Raw genomic sequence first — 13704 nt, 5'->3', positions numbered from 1 at the left:
GGGATTTGAGCCACATCTGTGACCTACATCACAGCTCACAGCAACACCAGATCCTTAACCCACCAAGCGAGGCCAGGGATCAAACCTGCATCCTCATGGATACTAGTCAGATTCATATCTGCTGAGCCATGATGGGAACTCCCTCTTTCTTTTTTGAAAGCAAGCTAGAGAGTCATTTACTCTGCTCCTAGGCCTTTTGTGTTTTTTTTTTTTTTTGGAAAAGAAATTTAAATCATCTTCAGCTTATAAGCAAGTTTTGCTAGCCCTATTTTGACCATACCAATCCTTATAACTTTCCCACCCAAGTTTATGTTTCTTTATAGAGTGCACCCTGACTCTATGTTGACAAGGTACAAAAAACACAACCCTCGAGGCACCCCTGAAGGCCTCCTCCTGCAGCTCCCTCTGGGCTCTGGGGGCTTCTCTCACAGATGGGGGCTATGCTGCCTCCCTCTCGGCTGTGGGTTCCAGGTCCTCCCTGCTGTGGAGTCTGCCCCTGGTATCCCTGCAGAATCACCTTGGGCTGCTTTGCTGCCCCCTGGGCCCTCTGGATCCCTGTGTGGCCAGCCCTCCTGCAAACCACTGCTCAGAGGTGGCCCTGTCCCCGAGTCTCACAAGGAGAGGGACGCACCTCGTCCCTGCTCTTGGGCTTGGCCTGTCCTGAGGGAAGATGAGCACAAGTACCTAAAGTGGCAGTCCCAGGTACTCGCTAGCAAAGAGGTCATCAGGCATCCAAATGCTTTCTGCCTGGATTCAGCAGCTGCTGGGGCCGCACTGCTAAGGCCCATTTTCTGGACCTCCTGCCTGCCAGCAGGGCTGCGTGCTGTCCATGCGCTTGGAGGCTGAGCTGTGGTACAGCTTCAATTTAACCCCTAGCCTGGGAACCTCCATATGCTGTGGGTGTGGCCCTGAAAATACTAAAAAAAAAAAAAAAAAAAGACGAAGAAAAAGAACTGACACTCAAGTGGATGACTGACAAAGGCGTCTGACCTAAAAGGTCATAGAAGAAAGGTTTAGTAACTGACTTGTAAGTACAGGCCCTTCAGGCTAAGTTCATATATACGTTATCTCCATACAAACAGCTGAGGACATGTGCTGGTCACCAACATGTGTAAGGCACACTTAGCACGCAGAAACACCCTTCCCTCCTTGGGCTCCTGTGTGTAAAAGACAAGAGAAATCGGGCTGAATCATTCTTTTCCGTGCTGACTGTTTAGGGCTTATGATGACAGAGAACTTTTAATGCAGTCCTTCCTCCTAACTGCAGAGAGAAGACCACTGGCTGGTCCCTGCTATTATGCTTCCTCAAGCCCCCAAACAGCAAGGCCCCATAGAACTTTCAGAACATAATTATGCAGAAAATTTTCAGCATTCCGAGGCAGAAGTGACAATGTCTCGGATATTTTTAAAGACTGCTGTTTTAAAGTAAGTATTAAGAAGGACCCAATCATACTGAGTGGGTTTTGAGGAATGCTCACAGACACTAAAAGCAGTATAATGGGATCTGTACTATAAATTCTAACATCCTCTGTAAATAAAGACCAAAACATATCATTCTGTGTGAGATCTATCTTAAGGTAAAAGGACACTTCTCTGCAGCTAGCACTTTGGACAGCTGGCTGTGGGAGAGAGAACAAGGTATTTTTAAGCCCAGATCTGTGGCTGGAGTATGTTTCAAAGGCCACGGTTCATTTGGCCTCCTCTTACTACTTTCTAGATCCTAGATGACCTGAGGCTGGTCTGGGGGAGGCTGAAATGTGCTTCTGTTCATTCTTTTTTCCACTTGGTTTTAGACAACAAGGTGCCCAGACAACCACAATCCTCCAGTTTTATGAGAGACCTTCCACCCTGCCTGCCCTGAGACCTTTATCTGAGAAAGAACCAGCAGCCCTGGCAGAAATGAGGTGGCAGGCTCGAATTTGTACAGGAAATGAAGGCTGTGGCCTCTTTCTTCCCAGCATTCACCATGCTGATTTTGTGAGAAAAGCAACATTTGGAAGATTTCCACTGTGGGGAACTATTTTAAATATCTGCAGTTATGCTTCGAAAAAGCAAACGAGGCAGGTATCCTCTAGGTTGACAAAATCTTTGCGGCATTTGCCGCAAGAATGAGGTTCTAAGTCCACATCCTCGCTCTCTTGTTGGCGGCACGGAGGCAATGAGCGGCTCATCTCCTGGCCCCTGAGTGTGCATGACGCGAGGAATGAGGATGTGGACGCCTGAGGTCCTGTAGATCCCATTTCTTAGGAATAGGGGCGCCAGTGCCCCAGAGGATCGCACGTAGGACAGCCAGGCGCTGGCCGCTTTACCACATTCAGAGAGCCTCATTCACACGCCAAGCCCTGAGCTCTTGCCTTGCAGGCAAGGAAAAGTGACAGCCTGTGTCCCTTCCGTGACACCACTCTGCCTCCATGGCTCTCTCCAGTTTCAAATCTGGAAAAATCTATCAATCAAGCAACTTCAGTTAGCATTCCAAGAACTATGGTCAGGCCTGAGTAATCTACTCATAGATACACTTCAGAAAGAACACACTCACCCTTCACAGAGAGTTAAAGCTGATTATTAAAAACTAGGATACTTAGGGGTTTCCAATATTTATAATAATCACTGTAAATATAAATCGAAAACCAATTACATTGACAATTATAATAATGGTGATATAATACTATGAGCCTGGCATGAAAGAGGAGCTTAATAAATAGTATTTGATGAATGAACAGATTTGTCTTTGGGCTCTTAATCTGGGAACAGTACCAAAAAAGAATCAGTGAGAAGTCTAACAGCTTATCCATGTAAAAATAACAATTTTTAAAACTCTTATGATTGGCTGTTAAACCTTTGGCAGGATAACAATAATTATCATGAAACCTACTCTAAAATTAGTTCTGAAATCTTGCCTTAACTCGTTTACATAAACATATCTCACATATAAATTCATTAAAATAAACCCAACTACCCCTCTTTCAAATGAAAAAACAAAAACCAAGCGCTTCAACTGGGAAAGAAGCAATTCTATCTACCCATACCCCACAACACCTTCCTCCTGAGTGAGGACTGTTAACCTGTTGCATGCACGCGCATGTGCAGTGGCTGAATTAACAGGACAGAAAGCAGCAGCCCTAAGAACCAACCCAGCACACCTAGTGAGTAAACCACCAAGGAGAGGGGACTCACACAATCCCAGCTATGCTCCCCTGGGGGCAGTTCTGGTCCATGAGAACCCAAACCTAACTTTTCAATGGCACATAAACACATGGACACCTAAGAGACTTTGCATTTGCAATAAAGTAAATTGTATACCTTTCCAAAATCAGCCTATAAAATATGATAAATATGTGAATAAGTTTTTACCTAAGTGCTTTAAATATATCCTAACCTGTTTCAGATCACAAGAGCCAAGAGTTAACATTCGCCCCTGGGTCTCTGCAGCATAGTAAACGGCCCCTGTATCTCTGATGGCCTCTCAACAAAGTTGGTAAATAAAAGAAAGCAAGTGACAATAGCATCCAGTTTCCTACCTGATCCTGACAAGCCCGGGGCTAACCTCCCACCCTCCACAGCAGCCTCGGTGGAAGCCCGCACTGGCAGCCCTTACTTTTCTTGCTTTTGTTTCCTTGGAGAGCCTGGCCGGAAACTTCCCCAAGCGGTGGGAGTTTCTGAGTAAGAGGCAGATGCAGTACCTTTCTAAAAAGTTCACCGTGGTAAATCCCCATCATACTTACTGTTCGTCCTTTCCTTCTCTTACAGCAAGAATTGTTTCTGCCGCCAACCTGAGAGCCGGCTCTTCCCTGAGCCAAGAGCCCAGATACCGGTCATGTTTAAAGACCAGCCCTGCTCGTCAAAGATTAGAGAGCTGTCTGCAGCATACGCGTCTCTTCACCATAGCCAAGTAGGCCCGATAAATGCTAATACTCAGCATGACGCATCAAGAACTTTAAGCCTCAGCAATGGCTAAGCAGAAAGTATCACAAATTTACTGAAATTATCTGTGGCACAAAAGAAAAGAGAAGGAATTAATCAAAGTCTCTCTCTTAGCGCAATGCTTGATTGAACTACCCCAATCCCTTTTTAAATAGGATACTGGTGGCAAGTGACCCTGATGGCAGGCCCTAGTGAGATACACAAGGAACACTTGTTCCATTTTTCTTTTATGACCTCATTAAGGAGGATTTGAAGATTGTTCCTGAATATGAGAACAAAGTGTCTTAAGACATCTCTAGCTTTTTATGTCTTTAGCCTTTTACTGCTGGGATGGCCTTTGGGTCTGTGTTTATAACTAGGTACACTTATGTTCACACGCATCTCCCCTCCACCCAAAACAAGAACCACGCGAGGTGATCTGGATGAAAACAGTCAGAGCCGCACACCTCTAGATGCAGAGATGTGCTGGTTTCTCACACCAGAAAGTTTTGCCAAGACCAACTTGGGATCCGTTCTTTTTTCATCTCCTCCAAGTTGTAGCTGCCATTAATTAGCTCTGGCGGCTGTTTCAAGGCTCTTATCAAGGGAGGGCGCAGACTGCCAGATCTGCTAGTGTGAAAACAATCCTCCGCCAACAACATTTTTCTGAGTGTTTGTTGACTCCACGCTTCGATTTAATATGGAAGATTTTATTTTACGATCAGAAGCAAACAAACAGATTTATAACCAAAGACCTGAAAGGCAAACAGGGAGAAGGCAGCCAAGGACCAGGCCTAAATGTAGTATTTTTATTGACTTCTTAGAAACCAAATAACCTGGCATATTAGTGTGTGCATTCTGCAACAGACATTCAGCCCCATTGTACTACTTAGAAGAGAATAAAAAGAAACCCTACTGTTTGAAACCCAGCGGAACATCCCCACAACAGGGCACAACTGTTCCCTCATGCATGAATGGGAAGGAGATGAAAGAAAAGATGGACTTCTGAGGTACAGCAAAAAACAAAGACAACAAAAGTGCTGATCATGAGGGAATGACAAAACTCACTGCAGCAAAGAGGAGGAGAGAAAGGAACTCAGACAATGGTGAGGACAGCTAAGTGACACGGAGGAGAATTGAAAAATCTACAGAAGTGTCTTTTCTCTCCACCCTTGATGAAAAACAATTAAATGTTGGTACATCTGTCATAAAAAAGATCCTTGAAACCTGTTACCACCATTATGTACGGTAAACTCAACTGCCCAAACTGTAACTCTCCAATTAAACGTCGCCACCTCTGTTTCTCACCCCGGCGAAAATGAAAAGTTTTCATTTCCATGATGCTTTACTACATCTGAATGTGCTGCAACAAATTATAAAGGCTGAGATGGACTGAAAATGTGTGTGTACACATGTGTGGGGCCACAGATACAAAGGCTGAAAACACTCTATGTAATAAAGATGGGCTTTAGGAAATTTGTATATAAGCTTAGCTTTTATTTATATTGTCCTCTTGACTCACATTATAGAGATATTTGCTCTAAATTTTGGATTGGTTTTCAGCTCCAGATATTTTGGCTTTAAGTTTCTTTGCTCTCACACCTCCCTGAGATATTGTTCACAAACACTCAGTATGAATGAAAGCAGCTCATAATTTAAGGCTACTTTTAGGTAAATGCAGCCATTTGTATGTGATGGGAATAATTACCTTTTGATGTTTCTTTTTTTCTTAAACGGAGGCACACCTGTCCACACTTCACTAAGGCTAAGCCCTGCTAATGAAGTGTTCAGTGAGGAAAATCTCATCAACCAAACATACTGAAAAACCTCCGTATGAAATCCCCGCGAGATGTTTATTGCTCCAGAAGTCCACCCGCCTGGGAAAGTCACTCTGTTCTCAAGTGAGCTCCTGAGCGTTATTCCTTGCTTGATAACATGCAGCCTCTCACAAAACCCCAAAAGCAGTTATTGACCCTGTCAGAATGCCTGATTAATGGATAAACGCTGTAATTGATTAGCAGAGAAGTGTGAATTAAAACAGGGCATGGCATCAATAACCAGCTTCTAACAAAGGTGGTTGATGGAAAATGTAAAACACGAGCCCGCGGCTATATCTCATCAAAGGCACGCTTTTCTTAAAACAGGGGGAGAGACGGGAAATAAACAGGCCTAGCCTAGCGTCCTGCTCCCTGCGATTCTTTAATCTTTCTCTTGATAAGGATGCTGTGGAGCCACCAGCAAACTGTATGGGAACTCTCTGTCAGTCCACCTTCAGAGAAAAGCAGTATGAGGCAGTTAAATGTTCCCATTGTTCCAAAGCTTAAAGAAAAGCACGTGAAAAGTCCTATTCTCTCTTTGTTTTGTTTACTGGGAGCTCTCTTCACTTACGTCCTCATAGAAAAACAAAGTCAGCTTGCTCCAGTGCCCCTGGAGAGAGAAGCAACATTACTCATTAGAATATGCTTCCATCTGCTTCTGGAGATAAAAAATAAATTCAATCATTCATTCAGTCAGTCAGTCAGTCATCGAGCATCTGGTATGGACCAGTTATCCCTTTGAGGTGAGGATACAAAGATGAAAAAGGTTTATGGCAAGCTAAGTGGATGCAGACCCCACTCCTGATTAAAGCACGGAGAAATATCAGATAATCTAAAACAAAAAATTTTTAGGAGTTCCCATGTGGCTCAGCAGGTTAAGAGCCCTGACACTGTCTCTTCGAGGATGCTGGTTCAATCCCTTGCCATGCTGCGTGGGTTAAGGATTTGGTGTTGCTGCAAGCTGTGGCAGACGATCTGGTCCTTCTGTGTGGCGTAGGCTGCAGCTGGAGCTCTAATTTAACCTGTTGCCCAGAAACTTCCATATGCCACAGGTATGGCCATAAAAAAAGAAAAGAAGAAAAAAAAAGATGAAGTAAAAGTTTTTTAAAAAGGTTTAATATGTAGCTGAACTTGAAAAAAAAGGAAAAGGAAATCTTCAAGTGCTAAAACAAAGCAAGAACTCCAGGGCCAGAGCTCCTGGAGCTGATGCTGTGTCTATAGAGGGGTATCAGGCCTGAAACAAGGACTGGGGGCCGCAAGTGTCAACCTATGACACCTGGGACAGAAAACACTAACTTGGGTTTATGCACGGTGAGAGAAGCGGACAAAAATTGGCCACTTAAAAAGACATCTAATTCACGAATAGGGAACTAGAAGAACTACGCCCACAAAAAAACAGCAAGGGAGCCTGAGGTCTGGCTTGGGCTCTGGGAAGTAAATAGATCTTTCGCTATGAGTCCTCAAAACTATGAGCCTGTGCTAAAAGCAAGTGCAGGCATTAAGTTTAAACCACCTGAATGCGTTGGAAGTCACAAAGAGAGAAATTAAAATTAAAAACTTGAGCTCAAGACCGTGAACTCAAGCGTGGATGAAAGGAAACCAACCACACAGAACATGGCACGGAGAGGCAGGTGGTGGGAGTCATAAAGAAAGGAGAAAGAGATGGCAGAATGAGACACTACAATAAATGTCTAAGAGACAATGGAAAGAACAAGGATTCACAACTGAGAAGTTTTCAGAACTGAAGGAACGGTTTAAGTTCTCAGATGGAAGAAGTATAGTCATGAGCTAAACAAAGAGAAAAGGCTGATTACTCATGAAGAACAATTTTGCCACACAATATTCCTAGGCAGCAAAAGAAACTCAAAAACGATGGAACAATATTTCCAAAGTAGTAAAAAGGAAAATAACTTGAGTCTTGAATTCAACTAAGTTATCCTTCAAGACAGGGGCAAACTACATACATTTTCCAGACAAAGGCGGAAAAAAGTTACTAGCCTTGTATCTTTACTGGGAAAAGTGACCCAAGGTACATTTCATAGTAAAAGAAACTGAATCTAGAAGAAGGGAGTGGGATCCAAGAAATAACAATGAGCAAAGGGACTGTGAACAGGTAAGTAGATCTAAAAGAGCCTGTAATATAAGATAAACGGCAAAAGCAACAATGCTGCCTCATTTACACAAAGTGCTAAAAACAATAACAACAACAAAGAAAGCACTAGACTCTGATAACATACCAGACAGAGAACATGAAAGGCTGGAGGAGGATATGAGAACTTAAATATTCTAGAAGATTTTGTTTAGAAGGAAAATAGAGGTATTATCAGTTAACTTTAAATTTTTTAAAACCCAAACAGGCATATTAAAATTAAGAAAGTCATCACCAAAAAAAAATTAAATGTATAACTTCAAGATCAATGTAAGCTTTATTCCATTTTATTTATTTTCTAAGTAAATCCAATGAAAAGCAGGAAAAGAAAAATCTAGCAAATAAATAATTCAATAATCTAAAAATCTAAATAATCTAAAAAATTTTGTCCACCAAAAGACAGTATCAACAGTTAAAAGGCAATCCACAGAATATGAGAATATATTTGCAAATCATACATCTTATGAGGAATTAATATCCAAAATACAGAGGATTCCTAAAACTCGATAACAAAAACTAACAACATGATTCAAAAATGGTCAAAGGACTTGAACAGACATTTCTCCAAAGAAGCTATACACACGGCTAAGAAGCACATAAAGAGATGGTCAGCATCACTGATTATTGGGAAGGCAAATCAAAACTACAATGGGCTATTGCCTTACACCAGGTAGAATGGCTACTATAGAAAAAAAAAAAAAAGACTTATAGCTATTGGTATATATACATACAGTAGAATAGTACTCAGCCACAAAAGAATAAAATTTTGCCCTTTGCAACAGCCAAAAAAAAAAAAAAAAGAGAGAGAGAAACCAAAGCAGAAAATAACAAATTTTGGTGAGGATATGGAGAAACTGGAATCCTTATGTAATATTGGTAAGACGTATAGCTGTTATAGAAGAGAATATGGTAATTCCTTTAAAAATTAAAAATAGAATCACCATACCAGCAATTCCACTTCTGGGTATATACCAAAAAGCCCTGAAAACAGGGTCTTAAAGAGATATTTATACTGCCATATTTATAACAACATTATTCACAATAGATAAAATATGGAAGCAACCTATGTGTGTTCATCATGGATGAATGGATAAGCAAAATGTAGTATATACAGACAATGGAATATCATTCAGATTTTAAAAGAAGGAAATTCTTACATATGCTATAACAGGGATAAAACTTGAGGACATTATCCTAAGTGAAATAAACCAGTCACAACAAGACAAATACTCCGACTCCACTTATATGACATACTTAGAGTAGTCAAATGATTGAGACAGAAAGTAGAATGGTGGAGGCCAGGAGCCAGGAAAGGTGGAACGGGAGTTATTGTTTAACAGGTACGATGTTTCAGTTTTACACGATGAAAAGAGCTAAAGAGATGGATGGTGGCGATAATCATAATTCACAGAATTAGTTCTCACTGTGGCGCAGTGGAAACGAGTCTGACTAGTATCCATAAGGATGTGGGTTCGATTCCTGGCCTCGCTTTTTGGGTCGGGGATCTGGTGTTAACGTGAGCTGTGGTGTAGGTCACAGACGTGGCTCAGATCCCGTGTTGCTGCGGCTGTGGCGTAGGCTGGCAGCTGTAGCTCCCATTTGACCCCTAGCCTACGAACCTCCATATGCTGCAGGTGTGGCCCTAAAAGGGAAAAAAAATTTTTTTAAATTATGAATGTATTTATTTATTTAATTATGTCTTTTCTAGGGCCGCACCCGAAGCATATGGAAGTTCCCAGGCTAGGGGTCTAATCAGAGATACAGCTGCCGGCCTACACCACAGCCACAGCGATGTGGGATCCAAACCAAGTCTGCGACCTATACCACAGCTCACGTCAACACCAGCAATGCAGGATCCTTAACCCACTGAACGAGGCCAGGGATCGAACCCACAACCTCATGGGTCCTAATTGGATTTGTTAACCACTGAGCCACGACAGGAACTCCAAAAAATTATGAATGTATTAAATACCACTAAATTGGTTAAGATGGTAAATTTTATGTTATGTATATTTTACTATAATAAAGCCAAATTGGGGAAGGTCAATAATCATTCATCCTTTTTTAAAAAAACTAATAAAAGTTCATAATGCTGGCTGGATACTAGATCAAAATACTCAGATCAAAAGAAGAAACATGGCAGATGAACATGCGTTACTCCACTTCTTTTCAAAAACCCACATTAAAGTGGGGAGGAGTATGAACCCACAGAAATAGATGTTATGGAAGAAGAAACCACTTTTAAGATACGTCAACAAATTTGGAGCGTGGAAGGTGAATTAACAGGTGGAAAAGCTAATTGCTAACTGCCCCCAGTACTGGGGCTAAAGGAATGTGGCAGGTGCAAAAGAATGATGCTTCTTTACACAACAGAACTGCAAAAGCTTAGCAACTGAGGTTCCCGGTACCCCCAGAAGCCAAAGATGTGGGTCTGAACAAAAGCACTGTTTGAAAAATCTGTACAAGGAGCAATAAGACCCTCCCCCTGCTAGCTTCCTCATTTCATTCCAATAGCTAAAGGAAGTAATTTTCTTTGGAGAAAATGAAATAGAACCCTCTCCAACTTGTGAATGCAAAACACAGCCAACAGGGGGACTTAATCGAGGAGTTGAAAATTGGGACTAGGTGAAAGTCAGCACATGGAATGGTGAGCACTCCCCAGGCTTTGTGTCCTTGGCTTCCAGAATGCTGGCAGCCAGATTTTATCCCTGGAGACCGGAGGTTGGAGGATTCTTCTCTGAGAAGAACAGATATTTGGTAATTCCCTGGTAAAGGTGTCAGGTCCCTATCTGATGACCCTGCATGAGGCCCATCAATTACCAAGTTCAAAGAACTCTCTAGTGATTTTTAAGTTCCTTCTTCTTAAATACAGACTGACAGCCACAGATGACCAGACATTTGAGGAAAACCACTAACACGAAAGATAAACAGTAAAACAAACAACAAAGCAGAGCACTCAAGAGAAACAGAAACACTGAATCTTGTATTATTTCATAAAAATTTAAATTTACATTCTAAAAAATAAAGCAGCATTCTCACACACCAGCAACAGTCAAGCACACAAGTCTTGTCTTTACAGCATTCAAATTTTAGTTGGATTGACAGACATGTAAAGAGATAAATCACAACACAACATGGTAAGTGCTAAAAGTAAGTGAGTCATCATTTAGACCCCAAATCAGGAACATGCGTTCTAAAAACCTCGTGAAGTCAATTTGGTATATACAAATTGTGGGCAGTGTTGCAAACATCCAGGCTGAAAGAAGAGTTTGGGAGGGACCATCCTAAGCAAAAAGGATGTCACCATCATTGAGGGGCAAAGGCCCTGAGCAGGATCGTGATTTTAGGATTCAAAGAAGGATGAAAAACCCTTTTGGAAAACCAAGACAGACCATTCAGAAAGCTGGACGAAAGTCCAGGGAGATGAGAATCCTCAATGCAGGCAAGAGAGAGTTCTGAGCAGTGCGGCATGATCGACAGCACCAAGAACTGGAGAGTCAGCTACTATGAGGATTAAAAATGGGGTCTTGGAATTGGCACTTCTGAAGACATCTGAGACTCTGGGGGGCAGTTTCAGAGTCAGAGGGATAAATACGTTCCTCCCAAGCTGAAAACTCAATAGAAGACTGGGAAGTAAGGAAGTGGACAAAGACCTCCTCAAGAAGTTAAGCATCAAGAAAAGGTGGGAGACCCATCACCAGCTTGAAGAAGTGGACACAAAGGAAAGTTTACATTTGACATGTGGCTCTCCTATCTGTGGATTCCACATCCAAGGATTCAATTAGCTTTGGATCAAAAATATTGGGGAAAAAAGTTCCAGAAAATTCCAAAAATCAAAACCTGAATTTGCCATAAGCTGGCAACTATTTACATAGCATTTACATTGTGTTAGGTATTATAAGTAATCTAGACATGATTTAAAGGGAGGATATGTGTAGGTTACATGCAAATATCACATCATTTTATATAAGGGACTTGAGTATCCTTGGGGTTCCTGGAAACCACAATGACTGTCCTTCATTTATTTATTTATTTTTCATTGCAAATTTATTAAAAACAAAGACAGTCACAAAAAGGAGGAATGGATAATTTACAGTCTATCTCTAATTGTTTTGTTATTTCCCCAATATAATTTTTTTTCTACTGTACAGCATGGTGACGCAGTTATACATACATGTACACATTCTATTTTCTCACATTATCATGCTCCATAACTGACTAGACATAGTTCCCAGTACTACACAGCATGATCTCATTGTAAGTCCATTCCAAAGGCAATAGTTTGCATCTATTAAACCCAAGCTCCCAATCCCTCCCACTCCCTCCCCATCCCCCGTGGCAACCACAAGTCTGTTCTCCAAGTCCATGATTTTCTTTTCTGTGGAAAGGTTCATTTGTGCCTTACATTAGATTCCAGATATAAGTGATACCACATGGTATTTGCCCTTCTCTTTCTGACTTATTTTACTCAGTATGAGAGTCTCTAGTTCCATCCATGTTGCTGCAAATAGCATTATTTTGTTCTTTTTTACAGCTGAATAGAATTCCATTGTGTATATATACCACATCTTCCTAATCCAATCCTCTGTTGATGGACATTTGGGTTGTTCCCATGTCTTGGCTATTGTGAATAGTGCTGCAATGAATATGTGGGGCATGTGTGCTTTTTAAGGAAAGTTTTGTCCAGATATATGCCCAAGAGTGGGATTGCTGGGTCATGTGGTAGTTCTATGCATAGATTTCTAAGGTACCTCCACACTGATCTCTATAGTGGTTGTACCAGTTGACATTCCCACCAACAGTGCAAGAGGGTTCCCTTTTCTCCACAACCCCTCCAGCATTTGTTATTTGTGGTCTTATTAATGACGGCCATTCTGACTGGTGTGAGGTGGTATCTCATGGTAGTTTTGACTTGCATTTCTCTAGTAATCAGGGATGTTGAGCATTTTTTCATGTGCTTCTTGGCCATCTGTACATCTTCCTTGGAAAAATGTCTTTTCAGGTCTTTTGCCCATTTTTCCATTGGGTTGTTGGCTTTTTTGCTGTTGAGTTGTGTAAGTTACTTGTATATTCTAGAGATTAAGCCCTTGTCCGTTGCATCATTTGAAACTATTTTCTCCCATTCTGTAAGCTGTCTTTCTGTTTTCTTTTTGGTTTCCTTTGCTATGCAAAAGCTTGTCAGTTTGATTAGGTCCCATTGGTTTATTTTTGCTCTTATTTCTGTTGCTTTGGGAGACTGACCTGAGAAAATATTCATAAGGTTGATGTCAGAGAATGTTTTGCCTATGTTCTCTTCCAGGAGTTTGATGGTGTCTCATCTTATATTTAAGTTTTTAAGCCATTTTGAGTTTATTTTCGTGCATGGTGTGAGAGCGTGTTCTAGTTTTGCTGATTTGCATGCAGCCGTCCAGGTTTCCCAGCAATACTTGCTGAAAAGACTGTCTTTTTCTCATTTTATGTTCTTGCCTCCTTTGTCAAAGATTAATTGACCACAGGTGTCTGGGTTTACTTCTGGGTTCTCTATTCTGTTCCATTGGTCTGTATGTCTGTTTTGGTACCAGTACCACACTGTATTGATGACTGTGCCTTTGTAATATTGCCTGAAGTCTGGGAGAGTTATGCCTCCTGCTTGTTTTTTGTTCCTCAGAATTGCTTTGGCAATTCTGGGTCTTTTGTGGTTCCATATAAATTTTTGGATTCTTCTAGTTCTGTGAAAAATGTCATGGGTAATTTGAAAGGGACTGCATTGAATCTGTAGATTGCTTTATGCAGTACGGCCATTTTTACAATATTAATTTTTCCAACCCAGGAGCATGGAATATCTTTCCATTTCTTTAC

General features: G+C 41.4%; 1 protein-coding gene across 18 annotated transcripts in view; it reads right to left on the bottom strand.

The window, feature by feature from the left end:
* Nucleotides 1-13704, bottom strand: part of CLYBL (citramalyl-CoA lyase) — a 283442-nt gene that overhangs the window by 139617 nt on the left and 130121 nt on the right. For 2 of the 18 annotated variants that reach the window (XM_084982222.1, XM_084982223.1), the window contains exon 1: nucleotides 3723-3861. The exons of the other annotated variants lie outside the window; for them this stretch is intronic. The gene's annotated coding sequence lies outside the window, so the exon portion shown is untranslated. Of the gene's footprint in view, nucleotides 1-3722; nucleotides 3862-13704 lie in introns of those variants that run through there. 18 annotated transcript variants of the gene reach the window in all.

This window comes from Sus scrofa, chromosome 11 (genome assembly GCF_054392235.1).
Source record: "Sus scrofa isolate SSC_HxYL_T2T_F1_AM1 chromosome 11, Sscrofa_HxYL_maternal_Yorkshire_Landrace_v2.0, whole genome shotgun sequence".
Taxonomy (NCBI): Eukaryota; Metazoa; Chordata; class Mammalia; order Artiodactyla; family Suidae; genus Sus; species Sus scrofa.
The sequence above is the reverse complement of the archived record's forward strand: the minus strand, read 5'-3'. Positions and strand labels throughout refer to the sequence as shown.